Raw genomic sequence first — 13,279 nt, forward strand, 5'->3', positions numbered from 1 at the left:
GTATATATATATAAATATATGGTAAAGCACATGCATGCAGTGTGCCAGTGTGCATGCAATAGTGAATATATATCTCTCCCATTCACACGTCTCTGTTCCTATGCATTACATTATTCCATGCTCTTTATATCGTGCAATAAAGCAGCTTATTTTTTTTTCAACACACAGGAACTGTGGAAGGACTAGCAGCATTTTTCCTATTGCAGTGCACCACAGCGCACGATGTTGTGTTACTGTGTGCTGCAGCACACATGCATCAGAGATACTTTGCCTTACTGCATTGGTGGCCATTTGAAATAAAATTCATTGTTTCACCTATTTGAAATAAAATATACCCATTTCACTGATTTCCCCGAATCATGGGTACCCAAAGGAGACACCACTGCAATTCGCTGATGAAAGTAACATGTGTTAATGTGCACTGAAGTTACACACACATAACACTATAATTGGATAGCAAAGAGGAGTCTATGAAACCCTTATACATGTATTAACCCCACATATATTTATTGCAATGCACAAACAAAAAAAGTAGAAAGCTGGGTTTTTTAGGCAAAGTCAAAACATTTTAGGTGAATGAAATCGAACATCATAAAAAAAGACATTGAAATAGGTGGTGTATAAGGTACATAGAGTTACTATGTCCATCCCAATGGGTTACAGTGAGATATTAGATTTACATGCTAGACAATGGTATACCTGATTCACTAAGAAGAAAAAATAAATATAATTATATAGCGGTAACATCTGGTAACCCGACGCGTTTCGCCTGTCTGCTTCCTCAGGGGATCTGCTTGAGCAATACGTAATTGTAGATGGTTGAAGAAATGTTCATACAAGGATTATTATGTCAGTAAGTGGGTTAAGACGTATTTTGTAAGCGTTCGCTTTGCAATATGGCAAGATGATGCAGAGATTCAGCAAGCGGTGGTGCTGCCAGTCTCAGAGACAGTCTCTGATTGCAAAGGTGGGTTTTGAAGCCTGGCATAATAGAAAAAGAGAAGGCTGCATTGCTGAAATTCTTCTGAAATTCCCAGCTGGCATTGGTTCCCCTAATGCTTTGGTGTTATCTAAACTGGAACCAGTATCATCAGAGGTGAAATTAGCAATGGCACACATGATAGGTTTATTTGAAATAGAGAACATTGGTGGCATGGATGATGCAGTGGCTATCACTCTCGTTTCTCCAGTGCAGGGTCCTAGATTTGTATCCGGCCAGGACGCTATCTGCAAGGAATTTGCATTGAAAGTTTCCCATATGCATGAGGGTTTCCACTAGGCACCCCAGCTTCCTTCCCCACACCTCTGAAAACATTCTGCTTCCCCTAGGAATTATCCTATTGTGTGGAAAATGTGCAACACAACAAAAGTGCAAAATGAGTTGCTGACTGCTTGCAACAATAGGGCTGCATGAAAATAATATTAAAGAATAAAACAAGTAAACGTTTAAATAGATCACATCAGAGAAGATCAGAGACATTAATTTTATAAAGCAAAATCTAAATGATCCAAATGTATACCAGAGCACAATCACACGTTATACCCGAGAAATAATGATATTTAACCAACAATAAACACTATATACAGAGACAACACAAGGAGCTCTCCAATCTGTTTATAGTGAAATCCTAATCCAGTCTTTGTTTATTCTGCTTGCAAAGAATGAATTTCATACAGCTCATACACTGGAGAGGTCTTTGTCTGCTGATAATAGAATGTTCTTGTAAGTTATGTTTATTTATCTAATACCCAAACACTAATAATGAGAAAATCATAGTACATGCTGATAGAAACAAAGCACTCCCATGGCTCAGGTGCATTAGATATAAAGTTACTGTTCATCATATCTTTTGGTCCTGTGTACCATATGCGGGTAGTCCCCGGGTTACATATGAGATCGGGACTGTAGGTTTGTTAAGTTGAATTTGTATGTAAGTCGGAACATGTACATTATTTTAATAAATGCAATTAGGACGGATGTTTGTCACAACATATTATTAGACAGCATGGTGTCAGTTACTTTATAAAATCCTCACTGTGAGCTAATCACAAACAAAGCTTTATGGAGCATAGATATTCATTAACTTCTGGAGCAAGCTGTGCTTTGATATGCAAAAAGAAACAACTGCAGAGTTTGTCTTGGTCATTAAAGATTTACAAGATGTTACAGATCAGCTCAGTCCTTAAGATCATCCACAACCTCAGCTGTGTTTAGCAAAAGATTTCTTCTGCAAGTCATGCAAACCGCCCCTCCCCCCCATCAAGCCTCCATCCTGCACACCAAGCAGGGAAGCCCGTTCGTATCTAAGAGTCGTCTGTATATCTCGGGGACCACTTGTAAATAAAATTCTTGTTTAAAACCCTATATAACCCTACTTGTGTATTTCATGCTCCCCCATGCACCCCAATGCACAGACTGCTAAAGAATAATTATACTATTATTCTCATAGCAGATACATATAACCCCTCCCATGTTGGTTTGTATGCGCAAAGATGTATACATATGTTGGGTTAAACATATTCACACATATACAGGGGTTGCAAATGACAGACAGATACAGACAGTGACACAGGAGGAGAGGAACCTGCCCAAAGAGCTCGAAACGTAGATCCTTCCCCGAGTTAAGGACATCCGACATACAGACGACTCTTATATACGAACGGGGCTTCCCTGCTCCCTCGTGTGCAGGGTGGAAGCTTGATGGGGGGAGGGGGGTGGTTTGCATGATTTGCAGAAGAAGTTTTTTGCTAAACACAGCTGAGTATCTTGAAACTCTTTACTGACCAAGACAAACTCTGCAGTTGTTCCTTTTTGCTTATCAAAGCACAGCTTGCTCCAGAAGTTAATGAATGTCTGGGCTCCATGAAGTTTTTTATTTTGCTTTTTTAATTTGTCTGTCATTAACTCACAGTGAGGATTTTATACGGTAACTGACACCATGCGGCCTAATAATATGCTGAGACAAACATCTGTACTAATTGCATGTATTAAAATAATGTACCCGTTCCGACTTACATACAAATTCAACTTAAGAACAAACCTACAGTCCCTATTTTCTTCCGCTTACCTTTCTGATCTGATAGAAAAATACTCCCCTAGCCGCTCTCGTCGCTCCTCCAATGAACTACTAATGACTTCCTCACTCATAACCTCATCACATGCATGGCTCCAAGACTTTTCTAGAGCTGCCCCGACTCTATGGAATGGTCTTCCTCGTCCTATTCGGCTTGCTCCTACTTTCTGCTCATTTAAAAGAGCACTCAAAACCCAACGCTTCAATTTCACCTACCCGTCTTCTTCTGTCTCTTAAACCCCTCACTACTTCCCACCATTACATATCTTCCCTCCTATTGTGTGATACTTCCCCAGCTCTTAGATTGTAAGCTCTTCGGAGCAGGGTCCTCTCCTCCCTCACTGTCACTATATCTGTCCGTCATTTGCAACCCCTATTTAATGTACAGCATTGCATAATATTTTGGCGCTATATAAATACTGTTTAAAAATAATTAAATAAAAATAATCAGATGAAATAGAAGCAAACCTTCTTTCTACAAATCTCAAATATTAAGAAATTATCTTTATTTTTTATTCTTTTTTTTTTCTTTTGAATGCTGAATGAATGGTGGATCCAAATAAAAAAAGCCAACACATAGATAAGAATACCTTGACTTTATTCATCTATGATGTATGTTGTGTTTTGCTGATTTTTTCCTTTTAGTCCTTTTTCTGCCCTATATATCAGAGAAAGGAAACATAAGTAAATTTACCAAACTCTGAGCCATCAGTAAGGAGAATGACTATAAAACAAGAAGGAATCAACATTCATCAGCTCAAAGATCTGCTTCTGGCTCCAGAATCTCCAATCCAGTGCTATGTCTCCATCTAGTGGAAGAAGTGCTGCACTGCAGAAATAGAAGTTCTATAGCAACTTTTCAAACTTTTTTAAAGTGAACTTGTCACTGAAAGATGATAATAATTGCTATTGCTGATCCTTTGGTGTCAGTAGTCTCAGTCGCACACAGGAAACAATCATGCAGATAACTATGTGATAAGTTGTGGTGCAATCAGCTGAACCCCTAGGTCGGTGATTCTGAAGGTATTAAAGGCAAATGATCAGAACTCGGTTGTATTGGAGCGGTTGGGAGCACTGCGGTACAATGGTGCAGTCAGCTACAATTCTGAAATAGGCCCTCATTTGCTTATGCATGATCACATTTATTAGCCAAGGTAAAGTTAATTAAAAAATGGAATCCATGATCACTTTGAATATCTGATTCTGTGCAAGGGGAATACATGTAGCACACTACTGGGTATTCAAAACAAACACAGGTTCAACTGGCATTTACAGTGAACTAACTTTCACTTTGCTAAGTGAGCGTACAAATTCTTAGGTGAACAAACTCTATTGGATTAGCAAACCAATCCTAATGAATATACAGATCACCTGCTACATATCTGCTGCAAACTTTTCAGTATATTGGTTCACATCTGCCAATATTGCTGAACAGTTTGCTATTTCTGGACAGGGAGTTATCCCTTGTATTTTCACACGGTTAAAGTAAACCTGTAGAGAACATGGAACATGTATAAAGAATTAGAGTTCAGACTTCACTGGCTGCATGCTTATTGCCTGCAACTTTCCAAGATTGAAACTAGGATAGGAACAACAGCTGGAGTGCATTCAAAGTCCAGGACTGAAAACATTTGCTAACAAATAGCAAATGACGTTAAAAAAACATTCCAGGTTTGCTGGATCACCCAGCTTCACTGCTAAAAGTTTATCATCTCCAGCCTGGGAGAGCTTTAATTCATCAGGCTCACAGAGTGAAGTCAGAACCATAAATCAGTCACTGGGGAAGTATTGAAGTTATTGAATCTGCATGCAGCCAGGAAAAGGTATCTTTAAAAGAAATCACCAATGGCAGCCTCCATACTTCCTCAATACAGGTTCTCTTTAAGCAAATGATTTTTAAAATGTATTTAGGAGACAGAACACTAAATTTAGTATGTACCATAAATAGAGATGTGTCAATGCAGATATGCCGCTGCAACCATGGCTGATTAAAAGCAATGCGACTGCTATGACCTTCATCATCTCATTGCTATGCTAAGATAATGAGGCAGCGAGGAGAGTAATATTAGTTAATTAATTCTGTGTATTTCAGATGCAGAAACACATTTTTTGTTACAGACTCCGATGTCATTACAAACCATATTCTGCTCCTCAGTTCAGTTTTCTTTTATAATTAGAATAGTCATTATTCAACTCTGATCAGCTGGTTGCTTGTCCTTACGTGATTTATTGAATAGAACTGTATATTATATATAATGGTGCCTCCGCAGATACCCCTGTGTCAGACAGAATACCCCCAATGCCAGATACCAAAACCCTAATGCCAGACAAAATAATCCCAATGTCAGATACCATAAAATCAACACCATATAGAATATATGCCTGATACAATAACTCCAATGCTAGAGAGAATAACTCCAATAATAGATACCATCACCCCAACACCAGACAGAATTATCCCAATGCCTGATACCGTACTTCTAATGCAATAATTTTTATTCCAGATACCATACCTCTAATGCCAGAGAGAATAATTCCAATACCAGACATAATAATCACAGTGCCGGATACCATACCTCCAATACCCGATACTATCACCCCAATGCCAAATAGAATACTCCTAATGCCAGACAGATTAATCCCTATGCCAGATACCAAAACCTTGAAGCAAGATAGAATAATCTCAATGCCAGATACCATAACTTCAACACCAGACAGAATATAAGCAGTGCCAGATTCTATGACTCCAGTGCCAGACAGATCAATCCCAATGCCAAATAGAATAATCACAACACCAGACAGATTAACCCAAATGCCAAATAAATCTGGAAGCACTGGGACTTCACATGTGGAAGCAAATAATCACCGCCGATTTTTTCCACTACTGGGAACCTGATAGGAATATTTCCAAATTTACGCCTATCTCTGCAGACAAAAGGCCACTGATATTCTCCTAGTTGGAGTGAACAACCCCTTAGCTTTGTAGACATGAATCTTGTAGCACTCACAGGTCTCTGTCTTCACCTAGGAACGAGCAGTGAGTTACATTTCCTCATTAGTTTCACACTGCAGGGTTAAATACTCACATTGTCTAGATACACAAAACAAATTACCAATTGTATCTTATCCTTCATAACCCCAGTAGTTGGCGCAGCCAATTTGCCAATGTGTACTCTATGGGCAACGTTACTTACATCGCAGGGCTATAGGTCCTGCATTGTTATAAAAGTTCATTTTAAACCTATTTTTGATAAACAGAATTTGAATTCTAATTTTAAATTTGATTGGATTTATCAAATGATCCAACTAGGACTGATCCAAGGTGGAGTGTTTTTCCATTCTTCTTATCTCTTTCCAGGAAGTTTTCCACCCAAACATAGGGTTTCAGTTGCAACTCACAGTGCGGTAGCCAACCCTTCGGACCTCATGGACCACTAAATTCATCATTTTAAATCCTGCAGACCATTAATATGAATTTATATAAAAAGATAAATACATTTGTAAAATCGATCGAAATTGATCTTCCTAATGGTGCTGACGAGGACTTTGGAGGTTCTGATTCATTGATCAGCTCACGGTTAGGTGAAGTAATACTATTGTCACTATTATCATTAGTTGCTTTATCATTTGTATTACTAAAGAAATGCAAAATATTTGTTTGCTTTTTCTCACTCATTATGGGTTTAATTCATTCCAATCTAAGACCAAACAAGAAATGATAGTTATTAAAATCAAACTATTCGATGCCGTTAAATATAACAGTTATAGAAAAAACACTGGAAAAAATTCATCTGAAAAATAAACATATAAAATAAAACAATTGGATGAGAATCGGTATTGGCGGTGACTGTTGTAATTGTGGAAACAATACTGAAGCGTACGGCTCGACAATGGTTGCCTCTTACAACCTAAAGAGGAACTAAATTCAAAAGTGGCTACAACAAAAAAAAATTCACTTACCTTCAATCCCTCAGGGCAGTCCAATCCATCCAGAGGTCTCTTCCATCGGGTCCCGCGTCACCCTGGCATTCGTCTCTGAGCCAGAGTGCCGGACGCCACAATCTTCCTGGTTTTTCTTCCTACATCACCCAACGCAGGAGCGAGATCGGGTGACATAGGTTGGAAAATAAACTTGCCGATCTCACTGCGCATGGGTGTGATCGGCAAATTTTTCTCTTTTCATGAAAAGTCTCCTTCTGCACATGCCCAAGAGCCTCTCAGAAAGCGTGATGTAGGTATCCCGGGAGGCTTTGCGCTCCCATTCATTGCAGCGGTGCTGCAACCTTTTTTTTTAAAGAGTTTTTAAAACTCAAACAAACAGAATTTTTACCTTACATAAAAGGGTTGTCTACCCTTTAATGTACAGTAAAATTTCTGAGTTTAGATACACTTTAATACTACACTGACATCACGCTGCACCTCCCATCTCTTTCTGTCTCCAGTACAGTATGTGAATTTAGTGCAATATAGAGGCAAAAAATGTCATTCAGAATATAGGAATTTATTAGAATATTATTTTTGTTTTAATATTAATAAAACATAAAAATTGCAAATAATGTCCAAATTTTTCTGTGGACCATGGGTTGGCAACCGCTGCTTTAGAGATGACGGTACTTAATTTAAATAGTAAGGTGATGTTTTCTGTGGATGAAAGAATATTCTGCAATCATGTTTTTAGTTTTGCAAGCATTAGTAGAGGGGTTGTTTGTAAATGTTGAATGCAGTGACACCTTGTGGTCATCTTGAACATTTTTACCATCAACTGATTTTTAATACCATTATTATTATTATTATTATTATTATTATTATTAATGTTATTTATAATATTAATAAACAGGATTTATATAGCGCCAACATATTACTCAGCGCTGTACATTAAATAGGGGTTGCAAAGGACAGACAGATACAGACAGTGACACAGGAGGAGGAGGTCCCTGCCCAGAAGAGCTTACAATCTAAGAGGTAGGGGAAGTACCAACAATAGGAGGGGGTATATGGAATGGTGGGTAAGTAGTGACGGTTTCAAACAGGCCTTGCCACTATAGATGATTGTTTGCTTTCAGTCGTAGTACCAAGCACTGGAATTCTCCAGGAAGAGCTGTTTTTATGCTGAACTAATGAAAATGATTACATCTGCTCACAGGTGAAAGCCAATTATGTACTTTGGTGTGCAACCAAGAAGGTGATTAGTTACATCCCATTGAGCTTACTAAGTATTTATTAGGTGGGGGGAGATTTATCTCATCTTTATCCAACTCTCTTCTATTCTCTTCTATTTTTATTTTCTTTTTCTGAACTGTTGCTTTTCTACCTTTCAACTGGAAGATATAAATTGAATTTTAAATACTGGTGGGAAAATTACTTTTTGTGCATGTTTAGGCTTTATTTATAAAACAGGGAATCTTCCAGGTCCATTTGTTTCAATGGCAGTAATTATTTCCCACCAGGGAATGTTTGAGAGAATTTCAAAATCCTTGTTTGATACATGGAGCACAAAATGGTTTTTAGACCCAATGGCCCTGATTTATTAAAGCTCTCCAAGGCTGGAGAGGATAAACTTTCATCAGTGAAGCTGGGTGATGCAGCAAACTTTCCAAAAAGTAATTTGCTATTTGTTAGCAAATGATATTAATCCTGGACCAGAGCCATTCCAGATTTGCTGGATCACTCAGCTTCACTGATGAAAGTGTATCCTCTCCATCCTCAGAGAGCTTTAATAAATCGGGTCCACTGTATATAGACACATGGATTCTATGGAGGAACACGACTATATATCTTATAGGATACATGTACATGGTCATTTATGTCCCTAGATGTCTGTGGATCTAATTTATGCTGGTAGGAATCATAAATTAATTTCTCCGTGGGGGAGTTTAGTTGAATGATAGTATAAAGGTTACTAATAACGTACATGAATTTATGCATCAATGAATTTAAAAGACTCAGAAGTGAATACAATTTGTGCTGAAAAAAAAAAATTAAATATGATTGATGTATTACCCATGTGCTACAGATTAAAGGTAATTTTTTCAAAGTGTAATATTGTAAAGACTTAATTACTTACATCAATAAAAAGGCTTCAAAGGTATTAAAGAAGATGTTGGTTCTTAGGAACTGCTTGTATTGAGTAATACTGAGAGATAATCAGTATCATAAACTGTGGGAGAGATTCAGAGTCATTTACCCATTAGGTCTAATTCCTGAGGTATAAAGGCATTAAGAAAAAAGAGAAAGTGAAAGGATAAATAAAAACCAGACAGAGGTTTTAATACCTACTTCAGTGACCAAGAATTATTCACCTTAGATGGCATGTAAATGTCAGATGTGGAAGATCAGAAGTTATCTTTAAAATGACAAGTCTCAGCAAGGAGGCGTTTTCTGAATTCAAATGTTATAAAAAGTGAGGGGCCATAGCATGTTAGAGGAAACGTTGGTGGTAAAAGTGGAGTAAGGCACAGGACGTCGCCAGCCAGACCGAAGGGGTATGTACTGCTTGACGTCCCATCCTTAAATGACTGCCGCAAGTTGTGTACTGGGGAGCGAGACCGCGCACTCCTCACTGTTGGGTGGCGAGATCACGTCATATCGTTACCGTGGTTCTAATTTATAAATTTCCGTTGCAGAGGGGAAGGGGAGATGCAGAAGGAAAAAAACGACACAAGAGAGAATTCTGATAAACAAAAACTATCATGAGGGAAGAAAAAGGGAAATATTGTACCTGTTCCGACTTACATACAAATTCAACTTAAGAACAAACCTACTGTCCCTATCTCGTATGTAAACCGGGAACTACCTGTAATATATAATAATACTATAAATGCATAAACATAGCTCAAGAGATTTTTTTTTTAATCTTGACATTTTATGAAATTTAAAAGGCATTTTATATTATTTGTATTGTTGATACGCTTTGATGACAGATTACAACTTTTCATTTTACTTTTACCTGTAAAATAAAGTCCCATGTGTTTAGTTTTGCTAGTTAGCAGGGACACTTAAACAAAAAGGTTAATTATGGCACACATTCACTGTGTTAGCATTTCAATAAGCAAATACTGTCACAAGATTTATTTCCAATCAGAATTGAATTTTGCTCCAAGATTTTGTATTGATGATGGGAAAGTCAGACCGCTGTGTAGTCTTCTCCAGCTCATCCTAAAGATTCTCAATGGGGTTCTGGTCTGGACTCTGGAGGCCAATCTATGTATAAAGATGATATTATGCTTCCTGAATTATTCTTTTACAATATAAGCCTGATAAATTCTGGCATTGTCATCCTGGAATATGACCATCATCCAAGAAGGAAAAATCTATTGATGGAAACACCTGGGTATTCATTATATTCAGGGAGTCAGCTGATGACACTTTTGGGATGAACCTACACCTGACCAACTGAAGCAACCCCAGATCATAATGCTGTCAACACAGGCACCCCAGAATAAAACGCTGCCCCTACAGGCAACACAGACCATTACACTGCCCCCACAGGCACCCCAGATCAAATCACTGCCTCTGCAGACACTCCAGATCATAACACTGCCCCCACAGGCACCCCAGGGCATAAGATTGCACCTACAGGCACCCCAGATCATAATATTGCCCACACCCCAGATCATAACACTGCCCCAACAGGCACCACAGAGCATAACACTGTCTCCACAGGCACCCCAGATCATAACACTGCCCCCACAGGCACCCCAGATCATAAAAGTGCCCCTACAGACACCACAGATCATAACATTGCCAGCACAGGCATCCCAAATCATAACACTGCCCCTAAAGGCACCCCAGATCATAACACTGCCCCCACAGACACCCCAGATCATAACACTGCCCTCACAGACACCCCAGAGCATAACACTGCCCCCACAGACACCCCAGATCATAACACTGCCCCTACAGACACCCCAGATCATAACACTGACCTTACAAGCTTGGGGACTTTTTGTAACCAGACATTGTACTGTATATGGAAAGGACAATTCTGAATTCACAGTCTACATCAGTCATCTAAAATGTAATTATAAGATGACCTGTCTCCACTATGATTACTGTAAACCAGCCAAACCATTTCAAAAATCAAATTCAAACTTTCAAAAGCCTTCTAGATTACAAAACACTAAAAAGTAATCACACTAAAATGTTTGTACAACACACTCTTGTGGCTGGAGAGACATTTTAATATACCATAAATGATGTGTAAATCTTTTAACAGACAAAGCTACCCGTTTCATCTCCACGACACGTACGGTAGTATAACACTAGAGGGCTGTACAGGATTACAATGAAGACCAGCTTGGAACGCAACAAATTCCAACTATGAAGCAATACAAATTATTTACTTACAATTGTTCATTTAAAATGTATTTTTTTAGCAGCAGTAACTTTTATATTGTTATGCAAATAACTCCGACTAACATCCAAGCAAATCATTTGAATATTGAGTGTTCTTGTCTTACTGTGCACATGGCAAGCCTAGAAATTGGTTTTACCCAACCATGAGATATTTTGTCTTTCATGGGACACAAAGCCAGGAAATGTTCCTCACATATGTGTATAGGCATCATCAGATCTCCAGAGTCATAGCTGGCCAACTGATCTGGGAGAATTAACAGCCATGCTTGATCAAGCTCTTCTGCTCTCACCTCCATAATCATAGAGATGTACATTCGGGTGATCTGGCTATGTTTGTGTAGAATTATTTTTTTTTCAAAGATATTTAAAGCCTACTGTTACACTAAATGTTGATTTTTATAGTTCTTCCCTTGGAGGAGGGAGATAATGGTACCCACTTTTGTATGTTTTTCTGGTTGGTCTGGTCTGGTTTTATGGTTGTAGGTTGCAAAGGAAAAATTTAGTAATAACTGACTCCAATCCCCTGAAAAGCAAGCAGGAAGCTTCAGATGGTCCTAAGGACGCTGGTGGACTCAATGATTGGATGGAGGAGGCTCATAAGTTCGGAAGGTGGCCTTCAAACTGAAAGTATTCCATTGGATCTCCTGTACTGAAATCCTGAGTTCCGCTCTGTTTGTATACTGAGTGCACCACTGTGTCCTGAACCTAATATTTCTGGAGTAACGATCCCCCTTCACAGTCTTTCACATCCCCATGGAGGAATTTTTGTTCCCATTTCTATACAACATTGCTTTGGTTCATTTGGGTTTGTGAGCACAGCATTTCGATTGGGTTGAGGTCTGGACTTTGACTGGGTAATTGCAGCACCTTCTTTTTCAGCAATTGTGTTGTACATTTTGTTTTGGTCTTGCGATCATCTCTTGGTTGCATTACCCAATTTCAAGCTTTAGCTGTCACACACAACCTTATATTTGACTTTAGACTTTCTTATACTGCAGAACGCCTATTGAGTGATATACACCCTTAGTGGTAAGGTTTGCCATCCCCTAAGTCACTGGGACATTATATCTATCAAAAACTGTACGGTTTCCACGAATGGAAGGTTTCATAGAAAAGGAAACGTAGGGGTTTAAATGGCATTTTTACCCCTTTAACACTGGGGGGTGTAAATCCTAGTAACTCAGGAGTACATTAAGCTGTAATGATATCTGGCCTCCCACCTCAGCTATGAATGCCGTAGAGAGGAGGCTGCAGGGGACCATTCACACAAGAGGAGGAGCCCACAGGAATGATGGATAAGCTACACCTTTGGCTTTGATCTTCCTCAGAATAAGCCCGGATGGGCGAAATGCATCAGAAAGTAATACACCTACTTTCTACTATTTAATGGAAGAATATCCTGACAGCTTGTACTTCTGAATTACGAGGATTTAAACCCCCAAGTGTTAAAGGGGTACAATATAATCATTTTTCATATATCATATGTACTATCTGTATGTACCATATAGATGAAATATACAATAAAATATGTACACTTTTAAACCCCTACTTCTCTCCAAAACCTTCCATCAAGAGAAACCATGCAGTTTTTGATTTCTAGAATATCTTAGTATACAAAGGAGTTTGTGGTCAACTCAATGACAGCAATGTGCCCAGGTCCTGTGGGTGCACAACCAGCCCAAATCATCACTCCTCCACCACTGTGCATGACAGTTGGTATGAGATGTTTGTTCTGATATGCTGGGTTTGCTTTCCACCAAACATGGCGCCGTGCATTACGGCCAAACATTTCCACTTTGGTTTTGTCTGCCCAAAGGACATTGTTCTAGTATTCCTGTAGTTTGTTCAGA

Source organism: Pyxicephalus adspersus, chromosome 2, assembly GCF_032062135.1.
Source record: "Pyxicephalus adspersus chromosome 2, UCB_Pads_2.0, whole genome shotgun sequence".
Classification (NCBI taxonomy): domain Eukaryota; kingdom Metazoa; phylum Chordata; class Amphibia; order Anura; family Pyxicephalidae; genus Pyxicephalus; species Pyxicephalus adspersus.